General features: G+C 37.8%; 1 protein-coding gene across 2 annotated transcripts in view; it reads left to right on the top strand.

Annotated features, from left to right (window-relative positions):
• Window positions 1-25,052, top strand: part of FRS2 (fibroblast growth factor receptor substrate 2) — a 58,251-nt gene that overhangs the window by 13,192 nt on the left and 20,007 nt on the right. The gene's annotated exons all lie outside the window — the stretch shown is intronic.

Here is a 25,052-nt window from a genome sequence, read left to right as displayed (position 1 = left end):
TTGAATAATGTAAAAAATATATCACTGGGCTAACTGATCCATGTTGCTGCTGGTTGTTAGAATGGGGAAGATTAATGTGCTCATGATCCTGTTTGTTGTAGGCTAGTGTGATAGATCTGCCCGCAAAAGTCACTGTCTCTGCTGCAATAGAATTTTTGTCAGCCTGCATCACTGGGCAGGTTGCAGACTTTGACAGCAGCCCTCCTTGCAGCACACCACAGGCTTTCAGTTGCTGGCACAGCAGAAGCAAGCGATGAGTATAATCTCCCTGTAGTTCCATCATGTATTATTTAAAAGTTTTCCAACTGTTTGTTTTCTCTTCTGCACTACAGTTTGCTGCCCTCTCACTTGCAATGTTATAGATGTATATAGGGTGACTGAAATAATGTGAATAAAAATCCTCTCTCCTTCCCAAGTAAAGTAACATCATACACATACTTTGCATAATGTTCTTGCTTCTCTAGTTATTTTCCAGAGCACTCGTTAAGCTGCATTGACTTCTAAATGAAAACCGACTGTTTTCTCCTACTGCAATTTAGGTGTTAATGTACAGAAATTGAACCCCATATTCAGGTAGTTAACAAATGGGTTGGAATTTATGAAGGAACATAGGGATGTTAGGTTAATAATCTTTGAAATATTCAGGGTTAAATAATTTACTTGAAGTTATACAACAGTATCATAGCACAATCATGTTTAAAATAAGCAAATTATTAGTGTGTCGTAATGATCAGCTATTACAGAGGACACATCTAATTCGGATGTAGAACTGGATTTTGGATACTTGCGGTGTTTCATATAGGTGAGCAGCCTAAAGGTTGGTGGGGTTAAACAGAAGTTGTAGGAGCTGGGCAAGGTGAGGTAGTGGATGAGCATAGGGAATTGAATGGGAACTGATAAAGAAAGGGGACTAGGAATCAGTTAGGAAGAAGCTTGATTTTTAGGGTATTTTGAGTTTTGGGTAACTTGACTTAATTTATCCTAATATCACCTATTACATATAGAACTTGAATTACAGTGTTTTACTGTCTTAGCAGTAGCTAATTACCATGCTGCTTAGTTGTAAATTGCTTTCAACGTACCTGCAGTATTGTTAGGCAAGGATAAGTGGCTCCTGTGTTTTTGTTTTGGGGTGTCTTCCAGTGTAGACAAAGGGGTTGCAATAAATAAATAAGAGTACCAAGGATTAAAGTGCACGGTAAGTAGCATAATGATTATTTCATACTGCTTCTGTAACTGTGTCTGTATCTTCTTCAGTTCCTTTGTTTCTGTTCTGGAAAATAATGTAGCTTTTGCAGATTTTGTTGTTGGATTGCAGTTTCTGTAACATACTCTTGTTGACCAATTCAATTATTGCTGGATGTAACGTGTTGCTTTGACAGAAGCTTGTGTTTTGTGTGCTTGTACAGTCTTGAGACACACCGTTTGCATTTGCTTTTGAATTTTTTATATTAACTGCAAAAGTACAGAGAGAAAGAGTAGGAGTCATGGTTTATCTTGGATTATCCAAACTTGCTTTGGAACATTATTGCCAAAGGCTATTATACTTAGTGATTATTATGTTTATGAAGTTGTTGTATTTTCTCAAACCACAATTCTTGTAAAAGGATAATTAAGTTAAAACTTGGGCTGTTCTTTGCAGATTCTGTGCCAGTGCCAAAATATTTTCAAACAATATGTAGTTATCATTTCAAATATATCCTTTTAACTTGAAATACTTATTAAGTTTTTAAAACATACTACTGTCCTTCTAATTTACTGAATATTGTTTTTAAGGTGGAAGCAAGCTGTTTATCTTGCAGTGCCATTAGAAATCAGATGTGAAATGTGCTACTTCATATGAAGGCTTAAAGTTTATGTTCTTGCTCTAAAATGATATTTATGCTGTTGATCTTTTGCTGGGGGTGTGTGTGAGCAAAAATCATGGTGTACCTATTATTGCTGAATACTTTAATAATCAGGTTTAGCAAATTGTGAACTTCGAGAGGTTTCATGCTGTGTGTTTTGTAAAGTACAATTTAATACTGAGTTGGATAATGCTTGAGCTGGAGTTTGTAAGGATGCTTGACATCTGTAGTCGACTTTTTTGAAAAATGATGGGAATGACTTCCATCAGTCAAGTGTACAAGTTATGATTAAGCTCCTGACATTTAAGCTGTTTCACTTAAGTGAAGTTTTATGTTCTGATTTTAAAGAAAATGTAAAAGTAAGTGGACTTTTTTTTTAATAAACAAAAAACTGTACTGGCTAAATGGTTACTAATCCTGTTCCTAAATGTTTGGGAATTTTTGAAGCTGTATTTGTGCAGAATTTTTGACACTTTTACTGCAGTGTAAATGAAAGTTAGAAATAGCACTGTTAAAGTTGCAGAATGTCAACATGCTGCTCATGTAAGTCTAGATTTAATAAGCCTTATCAATATCATTCTTGATGTTGCAACAGAAATACTATGCTTTTTATAAAAATCTTACTTTTCCCAACTTTTAAAAAGATTTCAGTATTTGCTTGCAATTATACTTTGCACACATAGTTTTAGCTTTATATGAATTTACTTTTGCATAAAGTACGTTGAAAGAAAGCAGTTTAGAGGCTACAGCCTGTTTCTTTTTCCCTTAGGTGTTCTGTAGGTTTCTGTAAAAGTGATATACAAGTTGACATATTTTAGCAGATCCTCGTAGTATCTCCTTGCATTATAAAGAAGCTGTATTGCCATGTCCACTTTAAAATGGTCAAAGTATGACCTGTTGCCAAAAGAGAAGAGTATGATTTCTCGTTAGGCTTCATGGTCCAGCCCCCCTTTTGTTTGCACTAGTAATAGTGTGGCCTTATGATCAGGAAGATCAGGGCAGTGGTTTGGATTGAAGCTTGTCTGGCTAAATAAAAGCTAGCCAGAGCAGGAAAAACTCTTTTAGCTGCAGTCACCTTTCTTTCGATCAGCTGATGGTAACACAAAATAACATTCTGAGAAAGAAGAGCACAGCAGCTAATTTAAAATATCTCATCTCACAATGACTGTTTAACTCACAAAAGGAAAAGTTCGTACTGCTTGATAGCTGTGCACCTATTTTCTATACATGGGAGGGAAAATATGCCCTTGTTATAAATTGAATTTGTATTATCTCAGAAACATAGGCTTGGTTTTGAAATAGGTGTTTTTATTATCTCTTACCTCCTATCAGTTCTAGCAGACATAGTTCTAGTACAGAATTACAACTTTTTGAAGTAATTATTTCTTTTTGGCCTTTCCCTGGGTTTCAGTGTCAACATATAAAGAAGAACAAGTTGAGTTGCGCATAGATATGTAAATATTAGGGTTGAGTCACTTGGACTTCTCTGTGAATTCACAACGGCAATAAGAAGTTATTTTAATTTTTTGTCAGGGAAGCAAACAGGGGTTGGCGGTATAAAAGTTTATGGAGTAGCCCGATACTTAATCTGTAATATTTAGAGTGGTCTTTAGTGACTCTTACACACTATTTTCATTATCAATATTCACTGTTTTGACACTTTTTTTGGTAAAGATGTATAGTCATCTTTGTTATTCCCTTTATGTAAGTAGTATCAAATGCTCTGGTTAAAGTACCTAGGTACTACTCATAATGGTGTACTCATAATGGAGTGATATATGAATAGAATACAACTGAATTTCTTCTGTAAATGGGATTTTTTTCACATCCTTTTCCCCCCCTCCTGGTCCTTCCTGTACGTCACATATGGCCACTGGGACACAATTAATGTAGTGTGGTTTTTTAAATTGTGAAAGAAAATATTGAAGAGGTACTCAAAACTTCAAAAAACTCAGCTTTATTCTTGAGTATATGGTTAACAAGGGTTTTCATAATTCCAACTGTTTTGCAAGCTGTTTGCCTGTAATATTAAAATTTTGACATAAGCATGACCCTTATTAACATGAGCATCTGCTTATAAGAGTAGAAGCAGCACCCATTTTTTTTTAACCTTAACCTCAGTGTTTCCTTTTCAGTATAAATACTTGTTGCTACCTATACAGTAACTGTGCTTTTGGTTACATTCTGCCTAGATTAGTGTTGTTCCTTTGATGTGCAGAATAAATTAAGATGCAAAATTACTTGGGATTTCTCCTCACTGTTAAGTTGAAATGATGGAAGGATTATTGCATGAAACTTAAATTTTTAATGCTAACTTGTAGCTTTTCTGACTGTGAGGGGTTGTCTCAGACACAGCTGTTCACTGCATTTTTTTTCTGCTCTCCCCAGAAATGTCCTATCCGTCCCTGTTGCCTGAAGACAACAGAAATCCTGGGTTTCTGGGGTTGCACTGAATCAGTAGGAGGCTTGAGATGTTAATTAGATATTATTAATAACATCTTCTTTTGCTATTCATACTGCTGTTTTTTTCTGGATAGATTAAAGAAGCAGGAACACTTTAATATTTTCAATTTGAAAGCATCAGTTTTTGATAATTGAAGATGTGACTTTTAAGGAGTGTGTTGGAAAATATATAAAAGTCTTAATAGCATACTTTAATAGTTTATATTTGTCTTGATATTGTTTGAAATATTATTATACTGTGTGTATAGGTAAATTTGACCTGTTTTAGTGGTGTCTTGAGGGAGGTGTTTGTTAAATCAGTGTGAAAGGATAATCTTTGTGTTAGTCCTCACAGATCTGCTACAACTATTTGAGAATCTGTGTTTATTTTTACAAGCAGCATGATTGAGATGGGGGCACAGGCAGGCAGTTGATGCCTTAAAGTTTCTAGAAAGCTCAAAGAGACTGTTCCTTTTTATAAAATGAAGACTGGCAACCTATTTCAGGATTAGTGGAGCAAGTACTATATTTGTGTGCTGTGTGACCACGTGTAAAATCTGTCCTGCTTAAAACCAGTCACACTGGGTAACTAGGTGGTTCTTGTGTGTAATGAAACTTTGGAAAGGAGAAACAGCATGCAACTAGTTCTGTCTGTATTACTATGTCAGTGGGTACAAATGATTGTGTCCTTCTGCCTGTTTACTGTGTAGCTTTGGTAAAGATTGAAATTTTTTTTCATTACAAACTGTTAACTTGGATAATTCTGTGTATTTTTGGACTAGGTAATTAATGGATGTTTCAATCCAATTAATGACCAAAGTTCTTTGAACCAGTCAGGCATACTTGCCAGTGTGTTTCCAAAATGTGCAAATGTCCAAAATTACAAGCTTGTTGGGCCACTTGGGTGGATTGATGAGATAATTTTTGTGCATTTGGTAGAAATAAGTTGCACCATCCTAATAGCTATTCATTCGTTGAAGTTCTTGCTGGTTGTTTATGGTGCAATCCATACTGATACATGCTCAACTTCATTTACCATGCAGCAACAGTTTTTTGAAATGTTTGGGTACGTGTTCTGCTGACCCATCTGCTGTCCTTACCACATAGACTTTCCCTTGTATAGCCTTCAGATTGTAAGGGAAACGTGGGAGACTTTTTAACAAGGTGCCCTTTTTGCCTTAGTATATATGAGCAAAATGGTTATGGAAAAGATTTTAATTTCATGTGATTGAGCCTCCTGTATCTGGACCTTCAGACTCACTAGTTGTATTAGCTTAAAGAATACAGTTCCTGTAGCAAAGGTAAGCTACTTTTGGCGCAGCATAGCTTGCGAACATCTTTATTTCAAGGTCTTCTGCCATTACTTTTTCTTCCCTTGTCTCTCGTACTATTGCAGACAAAGGTTTAAACATAAAAATTAAGGAGTGGATTTGTCAGCACTGCATGCTGACTGTAAGTGAAGATACAGCTGGAGTTCCCTGGGAAGCTTTGTCCAATTCGTTTACTGACGAGTTGTACGCTTTCCCCTTTCCAAGCCTGTCCCCATCAGCTGTGTGTTTGTTGTCTTTACAGTTGTGGCTTTGAAGGGTTATAAGGAGTACGATATCGATCAATACCCGTAAGTATAGAATGGCACATAAAAACTCATAACTTGTACTCAAATCAAGGGTGAAGTGCAAGGCACTTAAATTGTATGATAAGCATAACCCTGCTTTACCATAGTTGAAATGAGTGCTCGTTACCAGTTCTTGGACGCAGAACGTTTTCATTGCATGGTGTTATGTGAAGGGGCTGGGGTGGGGGAGATTTTCTTGACCGCTAGTGTTTGATCTATCAGTGCCCCAGGAAAGCAGAGACCCTTGTGCCCAACCAGTCTGTCAGCGTCTTGTTGGAGAGACCCTTCCCTGAAAGTCCTGCTGGATTGGAGGGTGATTCAACTGACAACTTCAGGGAAATGTGCCAACAGCCGTAAGGTGGACCTGTCAGCAGGTCTTCCTGCTTTATTCCAATGTTACCTGCTGCCAGTGGCTACTAGCACCCACGAAGGGCTAACACTAACAGGTTAGGGAATAACACTTTTTATTAATATTTTAATATTATTTTACTATTTACATTAATAATCACATGTTATTAATATTATATATTTTATTAATATTTATTAATATATAATTGTGACAGAATAAGGTTTGAAGATTGGTGGTGGTAAATAACACTGACTGCAAGCAAGCTTAAAACAACCCATCTAATAGCAGCTAGTTAAATTAGTCATAGAAAAAGGTTCTTACCCAATAGGTGTCCATATGGGCAAGAAGACAGGTTCAGCCCATCCATTGGTCCCAGAAGTTATGCTGGAGTCTTCCCTAACTTCTCCCCTCATTTGTTCACTTTTTATACTTCATAATACATGGCATATTCATTCATCATACACAGGATTGGTTACAAGTTTCTCGCTTCTAATGCAAACTTATACACATCCTCAGATAGCACTACTGAAGTTCTCTAGTAACTATGCATGCTCTTCAAGCAGGGTTTTGCCCCCTTTCAGGGGGGCTATTTGAGGTGGAGGTCCCCATCTCCCACTACCACAGTTATCTTTGTCCTATTATCAACTAATTTTCTGTTGATGACAGTGGATTGCAACACCTTATCAGCCTGTCTCCTCTTATAGCCAGAACTTCCCTTATTTGAAGGCTTTTTTCTGCATAACTTAGATAATGGTGTTCTTTTCTCCCTCTGTTCTTTGTTTTTCACCCTTCCCAAGGCTAACTCCCTTGACTAGAAGTCCCTTCATTCATAACAACTTTAGAGAGTATGGGTCAGCTTGACCTAGCTTTGTCATCACTAAATCAGTTGGGTAATATGGGAGTTGAGACAATTCCGAACCCCCTTGGATTTATTTCCGTCCAGGACTAGTCCATTTCCTTCACACTTAGGTAGAGCTTGAGTGACTCTAGTCATGCATATTGTTGCTGCTGACTGGTGTGATGTGCCCAGTGAGGTGTAGTAGTACCTGGGAGGCAGGTAACTTTGAGATGGTGGTGTGTGTTAGTATTATAATAAGATTATTTCATCTGAGGAAAGTAATTTCACCACAGTGGTTGGCTCAGACATAGACATCTCATGGATTCTTCATGCGACAACTGGTATGCAGCTTATCAGCTGTGTGGTGCCATCAAGTTCCCATTCCTGCAGGGAGCACAGCAGAGCCCAGCCGTGATGTCTCCACTCTGCTCCATCCCTCCGTTACTCCCATCAGCATGTGCTGATGTTGCTTAGGGAGCTGTGGTGGTGTAGCTTCCGTGCACACCAGCCATCCTGAAAGCTACAGCTGTGTTTTACTCTAAAAAGCTTTCTGTGATATACTGTGCTTCCATTAGGTCCCAGTTTTCTCTAATTCCACCCCACCTCTACCTCCCCAAAAGTAATTTTCCCACACATGGGAAGAGACAAAAGCAACAAGATAGCTGTGCCATAAAACAAGGAAGCCAGTTGAGACTGGCAGGGGTGTTCCTGCCAAGGAATTGTGGCTGGACTTACAGTTTTCATGTCTGTTACAGTGTGTGTAATGGTCAGCTGAAATTACATCTCTCTTGTGGTAGTTGTAGTATAAATATTAGGGCAGGAATTGCCAACTGTTTTTTAGCATTTAAATGGGTAAGACAGGCATGCAAAATAAGAAAAATGCATTACATGTAGTACAGAAGTGATTGTAGATTGACAAAGGTGGTAGCAAGGTCCTGGATATGGACTAGGGATGAGCTGAACAAAGAAAGTGGAATGACAGACAGAGAGCTGAGATGAGGTGTGATGAGGGGAGAAGGAGCAAGGAAGTGAGATGAAGACTAACGGAAAGAAAAGATGAAGCCAATGTAGGAAAGACAGTCAGTGAGATGTACAGAGAATCTTCCAAATATCCTGGAAACCAAGGGTCCTGGTTTTCGTTGCCTCTGATCTTGTCACCTGGGGTACTTGTCTGGCTTCATCTGACTGGCCATAGCCACTGGACAGAATAATTGACAGTGTGGTGATTGATACTCATCACCCTACTGATTCACTAAGCCCTAACACTGGTGTAAAAGGGCCAATTGTTATTTTCAGAGTATTTCCCAAAGGAAGTCTCTTTGGCAGTAGATGGAATGCTATAGGAAAGACGAGAAAAAGAGAGAGATGGAAAAGGAACAGTATGTTCAATAATCATGCTTTCCAAATCAATTTTCATACAAAATTGTTAAGTGAGCTGCATGCTTCTGGAAAACCTCCTCTTATATAGTACAGCGAGGCTTATACTTTATTGAATACGTGAAGCTCATTATCAAAGATACTAGATCAAAAGTACAGTTATGTTAATGAAACCTTAAAGTTTACACTTCAGACTTCGTAGCTTTGTTACATAGCAAAGATTTTGATTTTTCTATCCAAAGATGCACATACTTGAAAACCATATGTGTTCACTGATACTATTTTTTCAAATATTGGAGAAAGGGATTGGTTTTGGTTTAGTTGTGGGTTTTTGGTTGTTGGCTTTTTTTTTTTTTTTTTAATGCCAACATTTATTTAGTCATAAGTTGCTTAAGGCTAGAATGGAGGAACCCTAGTCTGACCTCATTGTATTCTGGTAAGATAAATCTCACGCATTTACTCTTAAATTGAAAGCAGTTAATTTGCCTAAATAATGTATTCCAGAAGGTTTTCTGACCTGATTTCAGAGGTATTCAAGACATCAAAGCTCCACCAGTTTTCTTGTCAGCTTGTTAGCATGTACTTATATGTTTAAAAATTATTTGGTGTTTTTTGTACTTACTGTTTTTTTAAAACTTTTTTTTAATTCTCAAAGATTCTATTGAGTTATCTCATCTTGAAGTGTAAATGGTGGGGGTTTTCCATTTGAGCAATGATTTTTGAGTGTAAATATTTACTGAACTGTAACTTCTAAATGTAGAAGTCCCATCTTAATCCATTTGCAGTGAACTTACTTGCTTAGGACGGAACAGCTCGGTTACCTGGCAGTATCCCACATCTCTCGAATGCAAGAGAGCACCTCAAAAATCATTACTGAGTTTTTTCATAAAATAAAACAACAATCAGGCATCTTGGGTGGCAGGGTTTTCAGCTAATAAAATATATATGAGATAGCTACTTAGAAATTACTTTTAAATTGCTGTATTTCATTATGATAACTAGTAAAAACAAATCCTCTCTGTGGACAGTGGTGGCTCAGTTTAGCTGGTATAGACTTTTTGTAGATCATTCCCTGGCCTTTCCTGAGTAGCTGAAATGTGTTGTAAGGAGTGAGAATTCCATTAACTACTTAATATAAACCCCTTACATTAATTAAAAAAAAAAATTGTGAAAATGTATCGTTTACTGCAGAAATACTAATGAGCTGGAGTAGAGAAACATAACAAGGGAAGTCACTACTTTCTATAGATAGATACCTTATTGTTTTGTGTTTTCACCTAGAGAGTAAACCTAGAAGGGAGTTAGTAAGTCGACTTAAATATCTGCTGGACTTGGTTTGTAACTTGCTTTCATCTGTACTTGAAGTGTAGTTTGAGATGTTGAATCATGCAAATTAATACTAGTATAAAATATAAATCTAGTTCTTAGAATTGTGCAAATTAGAATAGATTCTTGGGTTTTTTCCATTCTTGTCTAAGTGCCAGCAAGCTTTATGGTCTTGTTATTTAAATAGGTTTTATGCCAAAACATGTTTTTAAACAAATTGTGCCATTTTGCTACAGAGCACTGAGTTTTCACCCACAAAATTGGTGTAGTTGTAGAATCTGTGAACAGTTGTTTTTCTGTCATCTTTGGGCAGACTTCTAATACCCCAGGGCAGCAAATGGGCTGTTTAAACTATGTAACTAAAGTTACCTGTCATCTTCTAGACAATTGTTGGATTGGGATGGTATCCATTTTGCTTGTTGCACCTGCTTTAAAATTAAGCTGCAAGTCCCATGGATAGGTCAGAATCATAACTAATAATGTTTCTGTTAAAAAAACCCTGCTCAATCTGAATTCTTGTGTGTACTGTCCTTTCTTTCAGATATTCTGTGACTTTTCATTGACAACAAGGTGTTACTGGTTATTGAACTGCAGCACATGATAGAGTAACTACTAAGCTGCATCTGTGGCCACAGGTTCAAAGCATTTTTCTTTGTGGTTCTGTTGGTATAAACAGTGCCACCCCCTTATTTGTGTTCGGGAGTTCATGTGGTGGACCTGATCAGGAAGCTGGTCCAGATGAAAAAATAGCTGAGCAAGGAAAGTAATGACTGTTTTTTAATCCAGATCAGTTGTGAGTGACGTACTGATGTTTGGAAGCGATGGGTAACTGAAGAAATGTTTCTACAAAGTAAAACCTGAGTGGTGGGTAAAACCCCACATGGGTATAGGGTTTTCTTACTAGTTTTTTTGTGTTCTATTTCTCAGCAGCAATACATGATATTTTGCATACATTTAGGCAGAGATGTATGTATTAGCTGGGGGAGGAACCTAAGTCAATTTATCTCTGGTCAAGTTGTGCTAACACAGCTGTGATCTGGGTATGGCTTGAAATCCCAGCTGAGCTAAGCACGCAGCTAGCTGTAGTCCTGCTCACCACTGTGCGCTCCTGCCTTCTCTTCGTTGTGCCAGCTCTGTCACTAGGCCAGCAGGGAGGCAGCTCAGGAAGCTAAGCTGGCTGAAATGTACCCTTCCAAAAATATATTTTCTGCTGGCCTTGCTCCACAAAGCTGCTCATGATGGAGACTGATGTGAGCCAGAGCACACCTGTGGCCAGCAGCAGCAGGTAAGCCCATTGCTGTACCTCTGACTTGTGTTACTGGGTAGCCTCCAGACACCTGGAGCGTAACCTCCTGAAAGGTGGCTGCATACATTTCTATGCAGCCCCGATGTCCTGCTCTTGCCCTCCACACTGCCCGCCTGTCCCTCCACACTACTGCTGCATTATCCCTGCCTGGTTTTGGCAATCATCTCTCCCCTCTGCTCCCCTGGCACCCTTGCAATTCTCCATCACCTTCTGCAGAGTGCTCCTTGAACTGGAGGGAAGAGGAGGAGGGATGGGAAGGTAAAATGAGCCTTGAGCTTGTGGACTTCAATTTGAGGAATGCTGGGTTAGGAGATGTGGTGGCTGATGTATGATTAGGGACTCTTCATAAAGGAGTCTGCTTTAGCCAATAAAGCAGTTAATGTCAAGAATACTTCAGAATCAGCAACTCTTGTGGAGATCTGCATGACTTTCAGAGCATCACTAGTACATTTATTCTGGTTTCTTGTTTGCAAGCCCTTTTCGATTTTATTATTAAAAAACATAACAGAACAGCTACTGTTTGTACTTTTTAAGTAATGTACTCTACCAAGTGGTACTGCTTCAATATCCATCAAATAGCACAGCTGGCACAGAATAATGAGTGTGTGATCTGTTTCAGTAGTGTTATTGATGAAAGAGAGTATAATGGAAATATGAAGAATTAATGTAGTGTACCCTAGGAGCACACATGTTGGTTGATTTCTGTGTGTGTGTGTCTGCCTTCAATGTATGTTTTTCACTGTGGAAGTTCATTAGAAAAAAAACTAAATTGTGTAGCTGTGGAGGGTAAATCTTGGAGGCTTTAGTCCCATGTAAAGACAAGACCCTGTTGTGGAATTGATACCATTTTCAAAGGGTGCTGTGGGTGCTGCTTTGACGTAGTCATGGCTAGTAATGGTAATATAATATTGGCATCTTTGGCAGTCTCTGGAATTAATCCTTTATGAGAGAAAATGGGCTTTCAGTATAGCTATCAGATGCCAGCAAAATGGATGGGCAAGGACAAGCCTGTCCATGCTAGCTATAAACCCAAATCAGCTTGTTTTCCATATATAAGTGTTTGAAGTTTTAGTGTGGTATTTTAAACTACATCAACCTCATTCTTAATATCTAGCAGTTGCAGAACTTTGCAGCACAAAAGATTTGCTCACAAAAAAATACAGAAACATAAAGCCAGTGTGAACTCTTATGTAGAGGTTACCACTGAATGCAGTTGGTAGAGAAACAAAAGATCTACATGAAAGCTTTGAGAGCTACAGTATTTCAGGTAATATTTGACACTGTACAGTTCTCAGAATTCCCCATAGCCAAGGAGAGGTGGAGGTGTGTGAGGTTTGTCTGAGGCTGAAACTTAAGGGTACTGTCCCAGCACCGAGGAAGTTCAGTGCATTTCTTAGGCCTTTCATTTAGAACACATTTTTTTTTTTTTTTCCCCTAAACTCAGTAAGTCTTCATATGTATTTATGAATTCCAATCTTGGATATGACTGTAAAATGTGTGAGAGCATGTACTGCAAATATTCGAGTATCATAGGCGTTGATTAGAAACGCATGTGTTACTAAGATGAGAATTCAGATAGGTTATTTTTTATCCTTAAAGATTTTCTGCCACTTAAGATAACAGACGATAATTTCAGTACAATAAGGTGAATATGACTTTTCTGTGTCGTTGAAGGTACCAATGCTTATAAATGTCATGTAACACACAAAGTTGACAACTTGATTCTGGAAACCTTCCACAGAAATTGTTTTCTAAATGACACCTAGTCAGATTCGTTAATGGAAGGAATCATTGGAGGACTTATTTAAATAAAAGTATGTGTGACTTTTGTTTGTTGAGGGAAGCTTCATTTTATTGTAAACTTCTGTTCTTCAGAATGGGCACCTTCACTGTATAAAGTCTTTCAAACTACAAATTTAGGACTCTGAAATGTGCGAAGAGGCAGCTTCAGTAGTGTCTTGGGAAGAGTTAAGTCTTACAAAAAAGAAGAAAAGAGATTTCTTTTTTAATTTCCTATCATCTCACCCCAGCCATACTCTTGCAGGTAATAAAGATATAGTTTGGAATAGACTTAGAAAGGTGTCTGGGGGCAGGGGGGGAATAGTGGCAAATCATGAGGTCCACAACTGATGGGACTAAGGAATTTTAAAATGTGACTGGGTTTGCAAGCCATGTGTGCATTCTTAGGTTACAGTCCCATTATTTTGAAAAGTAAAACAGAGTAAATGGTCACTTAAGCTAACCTTGTTATGAAACTAGTGGTTCTGTGACGATTATTTTACAGTACTAATTAAAGATAAAATTAGCTTATCTTTTCGGGAAGAATGGTATAACAAAACCCAGTGCAAGATCCTATGGTAGGGCAAGGTGGTATTGGTTTCTCTGATCTCTAAGTTTCTTGACGCTCAATTTTCTGATACGTTTAATTTGCTTGCACTCTTTTGTCCACTTGGTCAACAAACAGAAAACCAAGTGGTTTAGCTAGGAGTCCTTGTGAGTGATGCAAGACAAGAAAAAAGCTGTCAAATCTTCATGACATCTCGGGGGTCCTTACTGACTGGTGGTGCCAAAGTGATTTTTGGATGATCTTTAGTATCTTTTAGCCATCATCACGTGTTGTGGTGTGGTTTTCTCAATCTTCGGCTTCCATAAATCTTAAGAGGGGCAGCTGTTTGTTGTCTGTTTTTTGTTTATTGTTTTGGGTTTTTAAAAAATGTTTTAAATATGTGTTGCTAACAGGAAAAGGAACATATATGCAGTGTGATGCAACCTCAGTGCTGTCCTTCTTGTGTTAGGCTGTAGGCTCTTCCACTGGCGAGTGGTCTGTGCTGTGGTCTGATCAGAGAACAGGCCTTACTGCTGGGAGCCCTGTGTGAATGGTGCTCTTCCTCACCAGGGCAAGCTAAGCTTTAATCTTCGTTCTGCTGCTTCTTCTGGTGTGTAGACACTGACACACGCATGCACATGCAAACACCCACGTTTCTGTTCATGTTGAATATCCTTCTAGTACTACTTTTACAGATCCTTTACAATATTAGGAAGAGTATTATACAAAGCAGACAATATTCATTACGGATCCTCTAGAAAGGTGTGTTTATTTTTTGCTGAAAGAAAATGCTGCATAATGTTAACATTGGACAGCAGTTGTCTAATGTGGTATAAGAGCCATCCAACAGAATAAAGCTTTGTAGGGCTCTATATTGGGAGATCTAGGTCAGTACAGAAATTTCTGTAGTGTTTCAGCAGTGTTCAAGAGCGAAACATTTTATAAGACTCAAAAATGAGCCTTTTAAAAAAAGGGAAATAAAATACAAGGAAATAGACCTTTTCGTTAAGTTAGTTGTAAAGCACCAAGAATAAAGATTTTTCATTTAATGGAACTTTGCTCTCCACTGTACAGGGAGATCAAACTACAGGTTTGGTAACTTCCATCTCAAATAGAAAACTACTTTTTAGGGCATGGTTCAGCTAGACTAGTGGGAGTGTGTTAAATCACTAACAAAAGAGTAATCAAAACGAAAGATGATGTAGTTATTTAATTGCATGGAAGCGGACTGTAAGAGATCCAGCAGTGAAAAGAAGAAAATGGTTGCTTGGATGCACAAATAGGATTATACTTGGGTTGTACTTAAATCTGGCGGGCAGTTCCTAATAATCAGAATTTTAATCAGTTGGTATAGCCCAAAGCACGGACAGGCATCTACACAGTCTGATTACCACAGTTTTAACAAACCAGCCACATTAACTAAACGTGTTTATTCTCTTTTTCATTGCAAATGCAAAGACAACAAAATTAATCTAAACCTGCTTTTTGGCAGATGCAGTTCAGTGGTGACAAAAGGTACTCAAGACTGTGGATCTTCTCATTGGCTACCAGTGAAAAGTCTACATAGTTTTGATTTAGAGGAGTAACTAGCTATTGTTAATCTTTCCCTTTTTGTGCAATGAATTGGGGTCACAGAGGTGGTAAAGTTAAACGATTACTGGAATTTCTCCTTAAAGTGGAAAGAAAAAATGTACGAGAAGCATGTGAGGAGGCATGTAAACAGAACTAAGAAAATCAGGAGTTTTTCAAATGTGATGGAAAGAGTTGTGTGCAGAAAAGGGAGAAGTGGTAAATACAGGAGACAAACTATTTTTAGAAGAACCCAGATTTAATGATATCATGGGGGGATGGGATTGTTAGTTCTTGAAGAAACAAAGGCCATGTATAAAAGCTAGATGTTCAGGTACGGTCAGATTCCTTGTATCAAAGTGCAAAGAACTTGCTGATAGTGAAAGAGGAACCAGTGGGTGGATGAAGAGCACATACTGAGGATACGTACTGAAATTGTATTTATCTGTTTATAAAACGCAGTGGCATGGTCTTAGTTTTGATAACATCTTACTGAATCTGCTTAACATTTTGGTAAGAAAGACCTTGCAGGCTTTTCAGTGTTTTTTCTATTAATGTATTAGAAGACCGTGTGCAAAACATGTCAAAAACATAAAAGTAAAACTTAACCTTTCCTGAGATGTTTGAATGAACAATATTTCAGAGATTACAATATTACAAAATATAAACTCAATGCCATTTACTTAATTACAAAATTTGGCACTTTGCTGGTTGTGAAGACTTGGCAAGAGCTGTGGGCCTCAGGTTTTAGGAGGCATTTGTGGTTAAATATTGGAGAGCTGACTCACTATTTAAACAGTTTGAAGCCAGGCATCCTTTTCAAGAATTAAGCTGGATTTTCTCTTCCTCTTAGGCCTCATTACTTGACTTAATTGTTGTAGCCTTGTACTTTATTTTCCCATCTCCTTGCCTTTCTCCTTGATCCTATATCCAAAAAACTTTTCCATAGCACGGATGCTTAAAAATTCAGTCTGCTGTTTCTGCTGTTTTATTGTTGTGTAAAAACAATGCTTTTTCTATATGCTGTTCCTCAGAGGACATTTTTAAACAGATTCAGAATTTCCAAGTATAAAGTAAGTTAGTAGTGCTTGCTTGTTTAACCTAATGTCATGGTTTGGAGTTTGGTGTTCTGGCTGTTTCTTTTAAAAGGATGTAGTTAATCTGGCAGACAATCACAGAAAACAATATGGTGGTGTGGATCTAGAGGAATTGTTTTAGTAAGAAATTGAAAAATATTTGCGTATGTGTAAGTTGTTTTAAAAATGATACCAAGTAAAATAAAAGTCTTGTTTCTCTGGAAGTTTAGAGTAAGAGGATCATTTTTTGGAGAGCGATTAAAGAATAGAACAAGGACGTTGTCCCACATCCTCAGAAGGATTAATGGGGATGGTGGAGTAAACAGCTTGTGTGCTGCTGTTCAAGATGCATGTTCATTAAAGACCTGGGGTTTTCAAAATGTGCTGAGGTGAAGATGTGAAACTTCATTTAATACTGTTTATGTATGCATCTATTGAATAAAACAGTTGTATCAATGTAGTACCTGGATGAAATGCTTGATTACCTTTAAATTGCATTAGGATAAGCCAAAATATGGAGTGCCACACCTCAGGATAAGGGAATGTGAGTCTTAGGATGTCATGCTAGAGCGAAGTGGAGAGGTGTAGGATCAGTGTCACATAAATCATGAAGTATTTAAGCATTGGCTCAATGTTGCTGCCTGCTGCAGTTCTCTCTGCTCATCCAACTCAGCTGTTTGAGCTGTCTTTCATCTTCAGTTCTACTGTAATTGTGGTGAATATAAGAGCTCTTCTGTCAGAATGAGCATGTTTTTTTAAGGATTTACTGATGAACAGTATTCCAACAAACGTTTAACTAACATACCTAAACTTGAGCATTTTGCTAAAATGATCACTTTTAAGGAGAACTACAGATAATTAAATACCAACATGCAATTTCAAAAATTTACATAATGATTCTTCAGGATCAGTTGGTAGTCCTGAATTTAAACAAACCAACAAGGCTCCTAATTTGCTTTTCTTTATGTTTTTTTAAAATATTTTTTAAATGGTATTGGGTATTTTTATATAGCATTAAGGCGGGGTGGGATGAGAAGGAAGAAGTAAAAAGTTGCTGATCACTCTGAATCCAAATAGACTGAAACATACACAGCAAACCAGATCAAGTTTTGAGGGTCTGGGTGTTAAAAAGGAGGAGGAAGAAAAGAAAAGAAAGCCCTCTGTGAGTTTAAGGAGCAGGCAGCTGGCAACGGCAGGAGGAATGCTGCTGAGAGGGCGAGTTCCCGGCGTGATCCTGCATCAGCCTCCTCGCCGCGTGTTCAAAGAGGGCTCTGAGGGCGGCGCGCCGAAACGGCCAGCTTGTGTGCTGAAGCTTGTGTGTGGTTGCAATAATTTTGTTTTCATAGGAGCCAGAAAGCTTTACAGTTTAGCTTGGGTTTTGCCAGTTTTGTTTTTTGGTTTTTTGCTTTTTTTCCTTGGAAAGGGCTAAAGAGGGAAAAGGAGCAAACATTTATTACTGTATCTTAATCATATGTCTGACAACATGCTCATTTAATAAAAATCTTGAGGTAAAACTCCACCTGTTAGCATAAGCAAAGTTATAAACTAGATTCTGCAACTTCACCTCTACCATTCATAGTTTGTTTTCCATAATTGCAGCCAGCGGCACCAAACTCTTTCTCAGCATGTTTAATTTCTTCTTGGATCTCCTTTATTGTTGTTTTTCACTCTGTTTTGGTTTGTTAGCACTGCTGCTTTTTCATCCTTGTAGTACTTAGGCACCTTCAAGATTAATTTTTTTACTAATCGTTGCCAAGTGGATGAAGGGCAAGGATTATGTCTGACCTTAGTTCAGTTTGCTTTACTATTAAAATGCCATCTCCCCAAAATGAATTTGCTGTTTGGGAGCGAATTGTTGTTGCATCTTCGTTTGTCAGACTGTGCAAGGCGAAGGCTTTCCAGGACACCTGAAAGAAGAGGAGTTGATGTGCAGGACAGCAGTGTGCGTGGGTAGGCAAGGAGAATGTTTCATGCCCCTTGTGCTGTATTTCTCAGGGGTTTCTTCCTGTTCTGCTGAATGTTCGTATCCCTTTAAACCCCTGTGTTTCTACGGGAGAACATTCCAGCTCTGGCACCTCTTAACGTCTGTTCTGTCTCCAAACATTAAAGTGAATTAGTCAGTCTTTGCTGATGTACAGAAATCTTTTTTTTTTTTTTTCTTCCCAAGTAATTATAAAGTGAAGAGGTCCTTTCTGTGACCATTAGGAGTATGAGGCTCTTGGAGCTGACCACATTTAGTAATTACTAGTTGAGGGCAAATGCTTTATTTTGGTGCTGCATCTCTTATGTGCATGTGAGGTCTGGTATGTGGGAGTCCCGTGTTCCAGAGACCTAAGTTTTGTTTTCCAATTGAAAGAATTTGGCTTCGTGGTAGTGAAGATATGCTAGCCAAAATAAATAGAAGGTCAAAGTATGGGCTATTTTAAGTCCTAAGCAGGATACCAGGATTCTTAAATCATACAGAATTTGCCACCATGGATTACATCACAACTCTGAAGATGCAGGATTTACCACATCAAATAAATAGGTTATCCATTTAATCCATTGTATTAGCCAGTTACGAAATGGGCAGTATTCAGCTACCAGCAAAACTCAAAGGACTGATTGCAGTACCATTTCAGCCTTTTTCATCTATCTTATGGAAGGCATAACATGGCAATAAAATAATAATTATTTTACTCAGTAACATTTGTCTTAGGTGGTAAGTTAGTTCCTCTGTTTATTACTCTGTTTGCCATCTCAAATGCCTGTAGGGCTTCCAGTTTCACCCAAAAATGGTTTTGTGTGGAAAAATTAAAGCTGTTTTGCCATAGTGACAACTCTGGTTGAAGAGCAGAGGTTGTAATGAGTTACTTAAACTGTCTATGTAAAATCTGAAATACTCAGATTTATACTTTCAGTTTGAACTGAATCTCCGAGATGACAGTAGCCAGGTGAAATTATTCCATGCTGTAGAATAATCATTGGCATCAGAGTGCTCAAAAACTCTGAGCTGAGAAAATTACTTAGCATAATGTATCCGTAGGGATTTGGCTGTGCTTTCTTCAAGTATTTCCAATTGTGAGAGTTTAAAAGAGAAAGATGTACTGGAATGAGCTTCAGGGAGGGGCAGGTTCTATGCTGTGTGGCTCACCATAGGGCAAACAGAAGACGAGTGGAGTTGCCAGCATTTGAAGGAATCAAGTATGTAAGCTTTAAGTTCTGTCATAAGATTTCAGGCTGGTAAAGGTAATACAAATTTTGCTGTTGTTTGGGGTAAATTTTTAAACAGGATTTAATCCACAATTCATGTAGTATCTCTTAAAGCATGTTTTCCTTTTGTTGTATTATGTCCTCAGTATTCTTCATGAAGGATCTAGAAAATTAGGCTGCTATAAATTGCATCCCATCCTTGCTGCTTATGTTTTTTGCAGGGTGAAAATTCACTGCTAAACAAATCTAAATACACCAGTTGTAAGCAAATAACAAGCAATACTTAATATGGTATGCAAGAATGGAAATGATGAAACACGAAGGATGTCAAATCTGAAATAAATCAGTTTATATTTAGTATCATTCTGTAAAAAGTTTATAAGGAAAGACAGGTCCCTAAGGGAAAAATGAGGGACAGGGAGAGAGATAAAAAGTAAGATGCAGGGTGGTTTGTATCGGTAAATGTTTGACAGTGGTTTTGTTTCTGTATACTGAAAGCCATAAAAAAGATTTAAAATAACTTCTGTTTTAGAAGAAATCAGTGTTAAGGCATCTGTAACATTCCTGTAAGAAGCCACTCGTCCAACTATAATGAAATTAGATTTCTTGTTTTGAATAGGTCACCTCTGTCACCAAACATTTTGCATGTGAGATTAGTCTTGCAGCATGGGCTGGGCAGGTGTGCTTACTGGTGGTGGTTGCTGTAATACCCACCCTGAACTGGGGAGCCTTCTTGTCTGAATCCCTGAATAAATGGAAACATCCAAACACTTGCGGGCCACGAATTTTGAACTTTGAAAGGAAACTACCAAAGTTAGTTTTCCCTATTTCAATGTGTTCAGTTGCCTAGCAAATTATTGGTGATAACCACTCCTGGTATCTAGTTTAGATGCAATTTAGACAACCAACATTTAGAATCTGTTTCTTAGAAACCAAACGGAAAGAGGTCAGTCTTTGTGGAGCAAAGCCGTTGATTGACAGTGTTTAGGTTTGTGACTTAAAATACAGATTAATCTGGTGTCTGCATATATAATAAAAATCTTCCCTCTGTGTTCCCTTGGTTTTCCTTTGCACCTTTCCACTTGAAATAAAGAATTTGGTTGGTTTTGTTTTTTTTTCTTTTTTTACCCAAGGTGAGGTAGGAAAAAAAAAGGGTTTATAAGAGGAAAAATCTAGGAATGTGATGGGTCTATTCCTGCACAAAGTACTTCAAGTAGTTAGCTATCTTAAGTAATAATTTTGAAGGGAATAATATTTATTTTAAAGGAGCTTTATAAGAGTGACAACATTAACATGCTTGGAGGAAGAGAGAAGGGGGATTTCTACTTAGGATTAAGAAATTTGTGCATATTTTTATATACAAATAATTTGCCTTTGCCATCACTTCTGATAATTCTTGAACTCCAAGGCATGAGGAGAAAGAGCCCTTTCAGGGCGTGGGATGATCCTTTGTGGAGAGCTAATTCTACCTTTAAGCTGCAAATACAACAGACTTCGTGTGTCTCAGTGGAGACTTTATAGGTTTTCAGAAAAAAAGAAAAAAAATTAAGAATCTGTTGTCCCCTACTTGCTTCTGTAGTTCAAGGCTATGTCCTCTTACCTGAGAGGAGGTTAAGGAGGGGCATCCTCAATCTCTCCCATTTCAAACAGGCTCACACAACAGGCATCAAGGAAGAAAAGCCAGCTTGTAGCTTGCCAGCGCTACAGTGTATGTGGAAAGAAATTCGATGGTCACAGCAAAGCATGGCTTCAATCTGGCATTTAGCTTAAGTCCACAACAAGGTAATTGTAAAGGCTTGAGGAAGACCTCCTAGGAGCCTCCTGACTTTCCTAGGAGGTCTCGTCCCTACTGCTGAAAGATGAAATTTGGCTCTCAGCCAGACCTGCTCCACTTTATTGTTACTGTACCTGCAAGGTCATGATTTCTGTGAAAGATACCATTTTTGTTAGGTATTGTAAACTTCTGTATTTCTGCTGTGTGGGCTATTGCCAGTTGTTCTTGAGGTGGGGATGCTTCATGATGAAAAGTGCCCAACATTGACCTTCGGATGGCGCATCATGTGCAGGTTAATTTTTTTTTCTTTGTAGTAAAGTGGCTTTTACATGGTATGTGTAAACTGAAACACTGCACAATTTGAGTTTGAAATAGCTTGTAGAGGCCTTTCTTTCAAAGTTTTAAGAATTTAGGAAGAAAACGTGCTAGTCACTTTTTTAAATTTTATTGCTCCCACAGATACTGATTTCAGCAGAATGCTTATTTTTATTTTTAGTCAGTCATATTTTCATACACATATCTCATGTTCCCAAAAGAGGGAGGAAAAGGGTAGTTTCCTGCTTTGTCATTATTGTGATCAGGTAATGATAAATTGAAAAGAGCTAGCAAACAAAATTCTGCAGCTAAAAGAACAATTTGAAAAAGTGAATTTGAAAATATCCAATAAATGGTTTTTTAAAATAAATTAATGTTTATCATTCTGACTGTCCCGTAGGCAATAAAATTTCCACAGGAACTGATGTTAAATGTGGACGATTTGTTAATAATTCTTTTTACTCTACTTTTTTAAGCAAAAATTTTGAAGAAGAGTAGGAAACAAAAGTGCAGAGTTCGGTGTTCTAGTGGTTGGGATTATGTCCTTTTATTTTTTTTTAAGTAGCATAAGCCAGACAAGAAACAGTTTTTGAAAATGGTCGATACTGACACTTTTAAGTAGATGTAGCCTTCTAAAGTAGGTGATTTAGAATGTTATAGGTAAAAATGACAGTATAAGTTTGTTTATATCCCTTAGCTGCGATCAAAATATTATCAAGTGCTTGACAGTAAGTGAATGAATAGGTTCAAGTGCTTGTCAGCCTGAGTTCTAACAACCTGTACACGGGCACCTTTCTCCAGTTACTTTATTGTACTCATTGAGCTTTCTAGATACTTAAATTTCTGAAGGAAGAAAAAGCCCTAGTCATTTTTTTTTCCCTTAACTACAAATTTGTGGTATAAAATGGCTTTGAAACTATGTTAATGCACTTAATGTGTTCTACTCTCTACTTGTAGATCTGAGTGCAAGACATACATGCAGAGGATCTAGCACTGTGGCAGCTAGTGGTTTGAAAGGACACTTTTTCACTTGAAAAGAGTATGTGCAAAAGATACGTTTACAGAGAAGGCATCTTTGCTTCTCCCTGCCTCTTCTAAGGTGTGCTATGGTTTGGGGTTTTTCCTCTCCTGTTTTTTAAAAGGTTTGTGCTGGGAATTAACGCATACAGAAAATATCCCCCAAAGTTAATGTTTGATTCTGCAACCAGAGCATACAGAACTGAGTTTAATGGCAGTTTTTATATCAGCTTTGCAACTGTGTGCTGACTTTAATGGAGCAACAGGTTATGAGCAAAAGGAGGAGTATGATTGCAGGTTGTCCGTGTGGTCTTTCTTACACAAGGAGAGTGCACACATTGTTCAGACCATTCCCAGCCTGGGGGGGCAGCAGAATTGCTAATGTTAGAATTTCTGCAAGCTTTGACTGTGACATTTTTTTGTTTAAAAAAAAATAATAAATCTACCCTGTTTACACTTATGCCTTGTCTTCCATGACTTTTGAGAGATCAGCATAACTTTTTGTCACTGCCTAGTCTGTGAGAGAAAGAGTTGTATTTTACTTCACAACACCAAGTAATAAATTTTACTGAAGTTATGGCAGTTCCTAACTGTCACTCCTGTTAACAGGGTTTAGATAAGTGCTGGTCCCGGTTTGTCTTGCCTGGGTTTTTTACCATGCACTACAGTAATGAATGTGTTACGGAGAAGCAGAAAATACTCTCCATCCCCTTCCCCCTCCTTGCACAACTGCACCTAACCACCATTGATGCTTCATGAATGGGAAATTACAGCTCCTAAATTTGACATTGTAGACATAACTGAAAAGATTAACTTTTATAGGGTTGTGACTGTGAAAATGTCTACTTCTCCTTGTATGTTTAAGTTTGGGTAAATATTTTGCAATCTGGGAAGATTTAAGAAAATCCCAAACAGAGTAAATAGCCAACTTGTAATTGGAAACAACTGGTTGGAGAATTTCGTTATTGCTTCGCATTTAAAAGGAGTGAGGTGCTATAAATTTGTGGGCTTTCTTTTATCCATTAAAAATTCTGGTTAGATCATTTAAGAATCATTCTTAGGTAACTGAAACAGGCTAGTCTGCTTTATGTAGCCAAGCCATGTGAAGGTTTTAAAACTTTGCTGGAAAAATATCAGGGTAAATACCAGTGCAAACACACCTGCATTAGTGTAGCTTGCCTGTGAAAATTGTTATTTTTATTATTTTTCTAATGACTGCCTGTAAGATTCCATCAGAGGGGGTGGGTCAAGATTTCTGTTCCGTCTTTCTCCTATCCTGAAGATTTTAGCAGGGAATTTGGCAATAAACTAAGTAAATCCCAGTAATTAGTGAAGGGGTTAAGTTTTCTGAAAATGGGGCAGAGGTGACTAAGGCTGTGATTCAGTCCCCAGCTGGCTCTGGCACTTGCTAGACTCTCTGCTGAGCTGTTTTTGTGTGTTAAGCCAACAAAAATCTAAACTGACTAAAAAACATAGTTAAATAATACCGGCCAGACCAGGTAGGGCCATCGCAGAACCAGAGACTGTGTGCGTTGCAGAGGGATAGATCTTGAATACAACTGTCCAGATCAAGACAGCTTATGGCTAAAGGGCAAATAAATCATAGGAAGGGTATGTGACTTGCTTCAGGTTCCTATTCTAAATGCCACTTATGCACAGTGGCAATCTTTGTTTAGTATGTATGTGCAAAAATATATGTCTATCAAGTAGTTCAGTAAGTTTATCCTCCTGTACCTTTGTGAAATCTAAGTTTTAGTTTCAAGTTAAATACAAGTTGTTAATTATTTTTTTTAATGTCTTATGACAGTGCACTCATTTATGTGGAGTTCATGTTGTCCTTTTATATTAACTAGAATGGCTTTGATGGGTCAGAGTTGAAGTGTCGATTTGTCCAGTACCCAGTTTCTGACAGTAGAATAGTAAATTCTGACAGCAAATAGGAACTATATAGGGAAGGGAACAGTAAGAAGGAACACTTTATGATCATTCCCTAAAACCTTTCTAAGTATCTGCAGCTTAGGGACTTTTTGAGCCAGATATGACATCCTTGAGTTTAAAAGCTCTTTGTGGAGCTTGTGCTTGTTCAGTTACCTTCCGAATCTTTAAACTTTTGGAACTCATTCCCACAAGACATTGTGGTTCACAAAGTTTAACTACATACCATGTGCAAAAAGTATTTTTGTGTAGTTTTTTCTGACCTGCCCCTTAATGTCAACCACTGTTCCCTAATGCTTGTATTGGGAAAAAGTTGTGCTTTATTTATCTTCTCCATGCCACCTATAATTCTGTACTCATCTTCTCTGTCCTGTGGAGTCCCTTTCTCCAGGCTGAGCAGTCCAAGTAGCATATTTTTGGTTTTACTCTGTCTTTTTTTTTTTTACAGGGGGAGGCATGATTGCATACATTACTACATCTATGGGCACACTGTGGATTCATACAATAGAATTGTATTTCTGTTTGAGCTCTTCTAATTCTTTCCAAATAATTCTGTTCATTTGCTTTATGATAGCTATTGAGCTAGTGTTTTTGTTGAACTGCGTGACTACATGACTGATGTTTCTTAACAGACAGAGCTCCTTTGCTAGGTGCATCATTTTGCATTTACCAGTACTGAATTTCTGCTGTTCTATTGCACAATCCCTCCACAGTAAGAGTGTTCTGCCACTTTTGTCATCATGCCTAG

The sequence above is a fragment of the Falco peregrinus genome, chromosome 6 (assembly GCF_023634155.1).
Source record: "Falco peregrinus isolate bFalPer1 chromosome 6, bFalPer1.pri, whole genome shotgun sequence".
Taxonomy (NCBI): domain Eukaryota; kingdom Metazoa; phylum Chordata; class Aves; order Falconiformes; family Falconidae; genus Falco; species Falco peregrinus.
Note: the sequence above shows the minus strand (reverse complement) of the source record. Positions and strands in the feature narration are given on the sequence as shown.